The sequence below is a fragment of the Psammomys obesus genome, unplaced genomic scaffold (genome assembly GCF_907164565.1).
Source record: "Psammomys obesus unplaced genomic scaffold, mPsaObe1.curated_primary_1811, whole genome shotgun sequence".
Classification (NCBI taxonomy): domain Eukaryota; kingdom Metazoa; phylum Chordata; class Mammalia; order Rodentia; family Muridae; genus Psammomys; species Psammomys obesus.
In genome coordinates, this window is record NW_026590681.1 from 5,558 (window position 1) to 13,828 (window position 8,271).

General features: G+C 40.9%; 1 pseudogene; it reads left to right on the forward strand.

The window, feature by feature from the left end:
• The first annotated feature begins 4,284 nt into the window (after nucleotides 1-4,284).
• LOC129677715 (vomeronasal type-2 receptor 116-like) lies at nucleotides 4,285-7,658 on the forward strand (annotated as a pseudogene).
• Nucleotides 7,659-8,271: the final 613 nt, after the last annotated feature.

Below are 8,271 nucleotides of genomic sequence, written 5' to 3' on the forward strand. Positions count from 1 at the left end.
GGTCCACTCTCAGGTCACCCAGCCAGAACCCGGAAAAGATACAGGGTCATGCAGGCACTGGGTTGCCAGACCAGAGCCACATGCCTGCATGTCCTGATCACCTTCCCAGGCTGAACGGTGAGCACAAAAACTCCAGAGACTGAGAGTCCCAGTCTTGAGAAAACCCACAGGGAAGGAAGGAAATGGGACTGACCTCAGGTCACCCAGTCTATCCCTGGAAAAGGTCCCACAGGCCAGTGGGCACACAACGCCAGCCCTGAGTGGAGCTCCAGCTTCCACCATAGAGAACTGCTGTGTGCCCAACTCTGTCACAGACAAAACTGTGTGCTCCAGGGCATCAGAAACTGGGTTTCCCTGTCAGGAGAAAACACCACAGGGAAAGAAGCAAACCGGGACTGACTTCAGGTCACCCAGTTTATCCCTGGAAAAGGTCCTGCAGACCAGCGGGTGCACGACACCAGCCCAGAGACCTGCTGTATCCAACTATCCATCACAGAAAGAACTGTGTGTCCCAGGGCATCAGAGACTGGGAGTCCCTGTCAGGAGAAAACCCCACAGGAAGGGAGACAGCTTAGAGCACTCAGCCTCCCCTCCCCCACCAGCATACCTGGGAAAGTTGTCCAGAAAAGGTCTCAGATTCCTGCCCAATCACCAGCTTGGAGTCACCACCTTCCAGCGCCTGCACACTCTACACACCAACCCAAACACCACAGAATGGGTCTTCCTGTTAGGAGAAATCCCCATGATAGGGGAAACATCTGGTCCAACCTCAGGAAACCTAGCTCTGGAAAAGGTTCTGGTTATCCACATGCTCCAGACTCGAGCCTCCTGCTGCATGCATGAGACTGGAGTTCACCTGCCACTGCCTACTGCTTGGGTCCTGAGGCACTGAGCCCCAACCTCAGACCTACAGAAGCCTGGGATCCCAGAGATCAACCCCCAGATACTGCTCCATGTGGCAACCAGTTATCCCTAAATAAAATTACCAAAGCACAGGGCACCCAGGTTACAGTATCAGCTCACTAAATTTACAGAAAGAAAACCAGAAGCAGGGTAGCTGTCTCCAGGACTTCTCCTGGTGAGAGGAGAGCCCTCTTGACTAACAAGGACCACAGTTATCACTCAGGTCTGTACGCCTGAGGTGAGCTGTGGCAACTCCTGAAAAACACCAACATTACAGTGACCATACCGAAAAAGCTGAGGAAGCTTTCTTCAGGAAAAATGATCTTCCTGCCAATGGGATTCTCTCCACCACAGGATTCTAGGAACCACCAGAAACTAACACCAAACACCTATGATAGCCCTATGGGTAGAGGCCAGCATAAAAGCTAAACCAAGAAAAGACAGAGTAATATGACATCTACAGAAACAAGTTACCCAGGAGCAAGCAGCCCTGGACACCCCACATAAATGAAATTCAAGCGATGACCTAACATCTATGCTCTTTAAGAGGATAACAGAGGAAACAAATAAAATGTGTAAAGAACTAGAGGAAGATAAATTCAAACAGATTATGGCCATCTGTAAAGAAATAGAGGAAGATAAAAACAAACAGATTATGGCCATCCGTAAAGAAATACAGGAGGCTGCAGCCAAACAGTTTGTGGCCTTTAGAGAGGAAATACTTAAATCACTGAAAGAGATAAAAGAAACAGAGAATTGTTAAAACAAACAGCTGGAATTGTTGGAATTGATGGAAAAATAGGAAAATACAGTCAGACAGGTGAAGGAAATCAACAAAATGGCTCAAGACCTGAAGATAGAACTGGAAAACTTAAAGAAAACAAAAATGGAGGAAATTTTGGAGAGAAAGAACTAGGGAAGGAAACAGGAACTGCAGAGGTTAGCATAACCAATAGACTATAAGAGATGGAAGAAAGAATCTCAGGTGTAGAAGATGCAATGGAAGAAATCAATGTATCTGTCAAAGAAAATGTTAAATCTAAAAAATTCCTGACACAGACTATACAAGAAATTCAAGACAACATAAAAAGACAAAACCTGATGGGCAGAGTGAATGGAATTTTATGTAAGAAGTGGGAAATAGTAAGAGCTGGAGGGGACAGGAACTCCACAAGGAGAACAACAGAACAAGATAATTTGAACACAGGGAACTTCCCAGAAAATCATACTCCAACCAAGGACTATTCGTGGAGATAACCTAGAACCCCTGCACAGATGTAGCCCATGGCAGTTCAGTGTCCAAGTGGGTTACATAGTAATGGAAAGAGGGAATGCCTCTGACATAATCTGATTGGCCTGCTCGTTGATCACCTCCCCGAGTGGGGAGCAGCCTTACCAGGCCACAGTAGAGGACAATGCAGCCACTTTTGATGAGAACTGATAGACTAAGATCAGAAAGGAGAGGAGAACCTCCCCTATCAGTGGACTTGGGGAGGGGCATGCATGCAGAAAGGGGAGGGAGGATGGGATTGGGAGGGTAGGAGGGAGGGGCTTATGGGGGGATACAAAATGAATAAAGTGTAATTAATAAAAAATTAAAAAAAAGAAAATCATATAAGAAAACTTTCCCAACTTAAAGAAAGAGATGTTCATTAACATACAAGAGGGCTAGAGAACACCAAATAGACTAGACCAGAAAAGAAATTCCTCACATCACATAATAGTCAAAACACTACATCTATAGAGCAAAGAGAAATATTAAAAGTAGCAAGGGAAGAAGGCCAAGTAACATATAAAGGTAGACCTATCAGAATCATACCAGACTTCTCAACAGAAACTATGAAAGCCATAGTTCTGCCCAGCCGGAAGGGCCTGGGCAGATGTCATGCAGACTCTAAGGGACCACAGATGCCAACCCAGACTACTATACCCTGCAAAGCTTTCAATCAACATAGATGGAAAAAAAATATTCCATGACAACAATGAACTTGAACAATATCTACACAACAACCCAGCCAAACAGAAGATACTACAAGGAAAACTCTAATCCAACAAAAACAACTACAGCCAAAGAAACACAGGAAATAAATGACTTCACAACAAAAAAAGAGAGAAAACAAGCATTAACACACAGTAAGACCACCAACTCCACAATAAAAGGAACTAACGTTCATAGGCCACTACTATCTATCAACAAATTGAACTCAACTCTCCAATAAAAAGCCACAGAGTCTCTCTCTGACATGAACTCAATGGCTAGTTCTTTGATCACCTCTCCAGGAGGAAGGAGCAGCTTTACCAGGCACAGATGAAGACAGCGCAGCCAGTCCTGATGAGACCTGATGGGCTAGGGTCAGAGGGAAGGGGAGGAGGACCTTCCCTATCAGTGGACTTGGGGAGAGGCATGAGCAGAGATAAGTGAGGGAGGGTGGAATTGCGAGGGGATTGGGGGGAGGCTATAGCTGGGATACCAACTGAATAAACTGTAGTATAATGATAATAATAATAATAATTTAATTTTAATGATTACATTGTCTAATTAAAAGGCAAAGGCAACAAGATTGGTTTAATGAAACAAACAAACAAACAAACAAACAAAAACAAACATTATTTTGTTATACCTATGAGGGAAAATGGTATTTATAACCCTGAACAAAAGCCTTCTATAAAAATAAAGGGGAACATTGTAATGAAATGGAATTAAAAAAAGAAAATGTGAGAACAATCCCTTTCATGAACATAGATGGGATGTGTATATTCAGATGTCCTTTAGTCGTATATTGTTATGTTGTGGCTGTGATTAAACACTGGCCAAAAGCAAAGTGAGCAAGAAGTGTTGACTTGGCACAAGGGTTATAGTCAAGGGAAGACAAGGCAGGAATTTGGAGACTGAAACTAAAGCAGAGACCCTGAAGGAGCGCTGCTAACTGTCTTGCTCTGCGTGATTTCTCATACCCTCCTGCCGAGGGCCAGCACTGCCCATAGTAGACTGGGCACTCCTACATCAACTACCAACTGAGAACATGCCTCACAGATGTGAAGACAGGCTAGTCAGATAGTGAGAATTTCTAAATTAAGGTTCCCTCCATCTTCCCTGTGTTTTTACTGTATTTTGTGTCAGCTTGATGAAAATTAACTAAAAACCCAGCACATCAAAAGTTCTTCCTTTTGAATTTCTAGGATTTGGTAAAGAACTCAACTTTTCATCAGTTTGTTATCATATATTCATGTTTGGCATTATACAAAATACTAAGTGACATCTGGGTATCTCACTTTCTGTATATAAAATAAGCTGATTGATAGCTGAACACGCTAAATATAGTATAGTAATGGAAGAAGATGGAAACTTCCTGATATCAGCATGTATGTTATTTCTCTCAGATGCTACCCTCTGTCTGTAGTGGAGACTGTGGTCCTGGGTTCAGAAAACTGTGGCAGGAGGGAATGGCAGCCTGTTGTTTTGATTGTGGCCCTTGCTAAGAAAGTGAAATGTCTAATGAGACAAGTGAGTGTTTGCTGCTGTGGTCAATCCTTCACATTGCCGCTCCTCTCCCACCCACGCTGGGATGCTGAAGGAGCATAAAAGGCAACTGCAAAATAAGCTCTACCATTTTCTACATTAGTCTTTATAAGAATGCAAACATTAAAAATACCCTAACACCCCCCAAAAGCCCACAAAACTTATGTGTAGACCTAAATTTTGTTTTATTGAAAATTTATGTCAGACCATATTTTCTCAAGCAGTTTTCATAATGAAAGTGAAATGGGATCTCAACACAATATCATTGTGATTAATCTCCTCTAAAACTACATGTAGAAAACATTTCAGTCATGAATCTTTAAAAATTTATTCTTTTTGTATATTTTTATGTCTTTATACAGATGTTTCTGCACACCATGTACGTACAGGAAAATACGGCATCAGACCCACTGGACTGTGTAATGAGGGCGCTGGAAACCTTAATGTAGAGATCAAAATTTACTTGGTAAAATCATCAGACACTGCCAAATATGAGAGGGATTACTTGTAATAGCTAGCCCATTTTCAAATGTGATTTGAATCTAGGAAGGTTGGGATTCATCTTCACAGATGATGTAGAAAATATGAGGAGTCTTATGTTCTAACTTTTAATGTACAGTACCCAATTAATAATGTCAGAATACATCAGAATGATTTTGTACGGAAAGCAATTAATCAAAAATACTCAAATTTTATTGCCGCCAAGAGAGCAAATATCAAATGGGTATATATTTACGGTTGGGTAAATGAAATGGCCAATTCAATGTTTTTCTGCTTTTGCCTGTCGTCTTACATAATCAAATGTTAGTTCTTAAAAGACATTTTTGGAAAAGGACATGTTTGATGGTTCAACATTTAAAACATTTGACTTTAAGACTGAAGACTGGAGTTTATTCCCAGGACCTATGTAGTAGGAGGATGTAAACAAATCCTAGATATTGGCTTCTGACATCTATGCACTTCAAAGTACTCCAAAATGATTAGACAGACTGTAATAATTTTTTTATCCAGTGGGTCTGATGCTGTATTTTCCTGTACGTACATGGTGTGCAGAAACATCTGTATGAAGACATAAAAAGGGAATGAAGGAGGGGGCTACAGCTTGGATACAAAATGAAGAAATGTAATTAATATAAAAATTAAAATTAACATTAGAAAAGAATAAATGGTAATTGCATCAAAAATATCACAGAAATTGCACAAATATATTTTATTGTTGCTTTAATTATATGTATGAGGTGTGAGGGTATGTGAGGTCAAGGACACGTGCAGTTGTTTGACAACTAAGAACCCTATAGTTGTAGTTAAAGGTTGTGGTGAAACACCTGACATAGGTGTCAAGAATTGAACTCACCTGAGCAGAGGAAGAACATTCTCTTTACAGACGAACCAACTTTTCAGCTCTTTAAGCCAAGTAATTACTTGCAGCTGTCCAAAAGTGCATTGTTCTAGTTGAAAAGACTTAAAATCCTGGAAGTACATCATATCTCTCTGCAAGTATCTATTCATTCAGCACACTTGCCATCACATTTCCCACTGTAGCCATTTGGCAATTACATATTGTGAATGGGGTAGTTTATCGACACAAAAGTCTGTTAACACTGTTGCTTGAGGGTTCTGGTTTTATTTTTCTCATGCTATTTATCAAGATATATTTTACCTTGGAGTATATTCACAAAATCTGTGTCTCATAGAGATGGAAATGAGGGAAGTAGGAAGGGGCTGGATGCTTCCCAGGAAGATGGAATCAAGATGTGGAACTTTGTAGTGCTCAGTCTGTACAAGGGTTTGTATTGTCATTGATAGTGTTAGTGCTTCTCATGTACAAGTCTCAAGAGAACATTTTGTATTACCAAATAAGGATATATGTATACATTTAAGTTTTAGTTTTCAAACATAAATATCATATTTATATAACTTTCAATTTTCACACTCATGTTCCTACCTCCACCATATAAAGCAAATTATTACCAAATTTATGAGCTCATCTGTTACTTTACGTGGACACAAAATATAAATGCACACACACACAACCTAATGATTGTTTTTTACTATTCCTTCTTTGTCATTGTATGTGAGCTGCTGAATTAGAACTAGAAAGCCTATCAAAATCTTGTGCCAGTAGAAAACTGTCTCATCTCTCATAAGGACATAAGGAATTAAATGTTCAAGAACTCAGGAGGCACTGATTATATGGGCTTGGTAATTTTAAAACACACTTGGCCACATGGTAGTTAATTAATTTAGCTTTTGTTAATTTATCAATCTGTAAAACAAAATGCAGATATTGCAAAGCTTCTCTGACAGATTTATTTGAAATGTTTTGGCAATAAAAATGTAGAAGATGCACTAACAAATCTTTGTTTTCTCTCTCAGATATGGATCAATGTGTGAAATGTTCAGAAGGCCAGTATGCCAACACAGAGCAGAGCCACTGCATGCACAAAGCTGTGATCTTTTTGACCTATGAAGACCCCTTGGGGGTGGCTCTGGCCTTAGTGACCTTGTGCTTCTCTGCATTTACAGCTCTGGTTCTTGCAGTATTTTTGAAACACAATGAAACTGCCATTGTGAAGGCCAATAACCCCACTCTGAGCTACATCTTACTCATGTCACTCATGTTCTGATTCCTCTGTTCCTTGCTCTTCATTGGTCATCCAAATTCTATCATCTGTCTCCTGAAGCAAATCACATTTGGAATTATATTCACTGTGGCTATTTTCACTAAGTTGGCAAAAACAATCACTGTGGTTCTGGCTTTCAAAGTCACAGCTCATGGAAAGAGGATGAGGTCCTTTCTGGTTTCAGGGGCTTTTAACTATATCATCCCCCTCCGTACCCTCGTCAAAATTATTCTCTGTTCAATCTGTGTAGGAGTGTCTCCTCCCTATGTTGATATTGATGCACACTCTGAGCATGGCCACATCCTCATTGTCTGCCACAAGGGTTCAGTTGTTGCATTTTATTGTGTCCTGGGATACTTGGGCTGCCTGGCCCTGGGAAGCTTCACTGTGGCTTTCATGGCCAGGAACCTGCCTGACACATTCAATGGAGCCATGTTCTTGACATTCAGCATGCTGGGATTCTGCAGTTTCTGGATTACTTTCCTCCCTGTCATGGTGGCTGTGGTGAGTTTTTCCATTTGGCTTCCAGTTCAGAGATGCTGGGATGCATCTTTGTTCCCAAGTTCTACATAATCTTATTAAGACCAGACAGAAATTCTATTAAAAAATAAGGGAGAAATAAATTCATAACCTTATATTTCATGAATTCTAACTGACATATAGAATGTTGGTGCATAACCACCCAATGTTGGATTATAGTGTGTGATATCTGTTTTATTGGTGTTCATAAACCAAAAATTCTGGGCCAAGGGTGGGGCATGTAGAGACTGATGCACCAACCAAGGACCATGAACGGAGAGGACCTGGAGCCCCTGCTCAGATGTAGCACATAGGCGGCTCAGTCTCCATGTAGGTCCCTAATTAAGAGGAGCAGGAGGTGTCTGTTTCTGGTTTTTCATCACTTCTTCCTTATGGTGTGACCTTGCAAGTCCACAGAGGAAAAGATTCCAGGCAGTCCTGATGAGACTTGATAGGCTAGGGTCAGACAGCAGGGGTGGAGGACTCCCCATTTCAGTGGACTAGGAGAGGTGAATATGGGGAGGGGGAGGAGGGAAAGAGGTGAAGGGTGAGACTGGGAAAAAAATGAGTGAGGGGCTACAATTAGGATATAAAGTGAATAAATTGTAAACAAATAAATTAATTAAAAATAAAAAATGATGTTCCCTGTTTTCTCTAAAGATGCTGCATAGCAGTATTGTGGCTCCTACTGTTGTCTCCATTGTC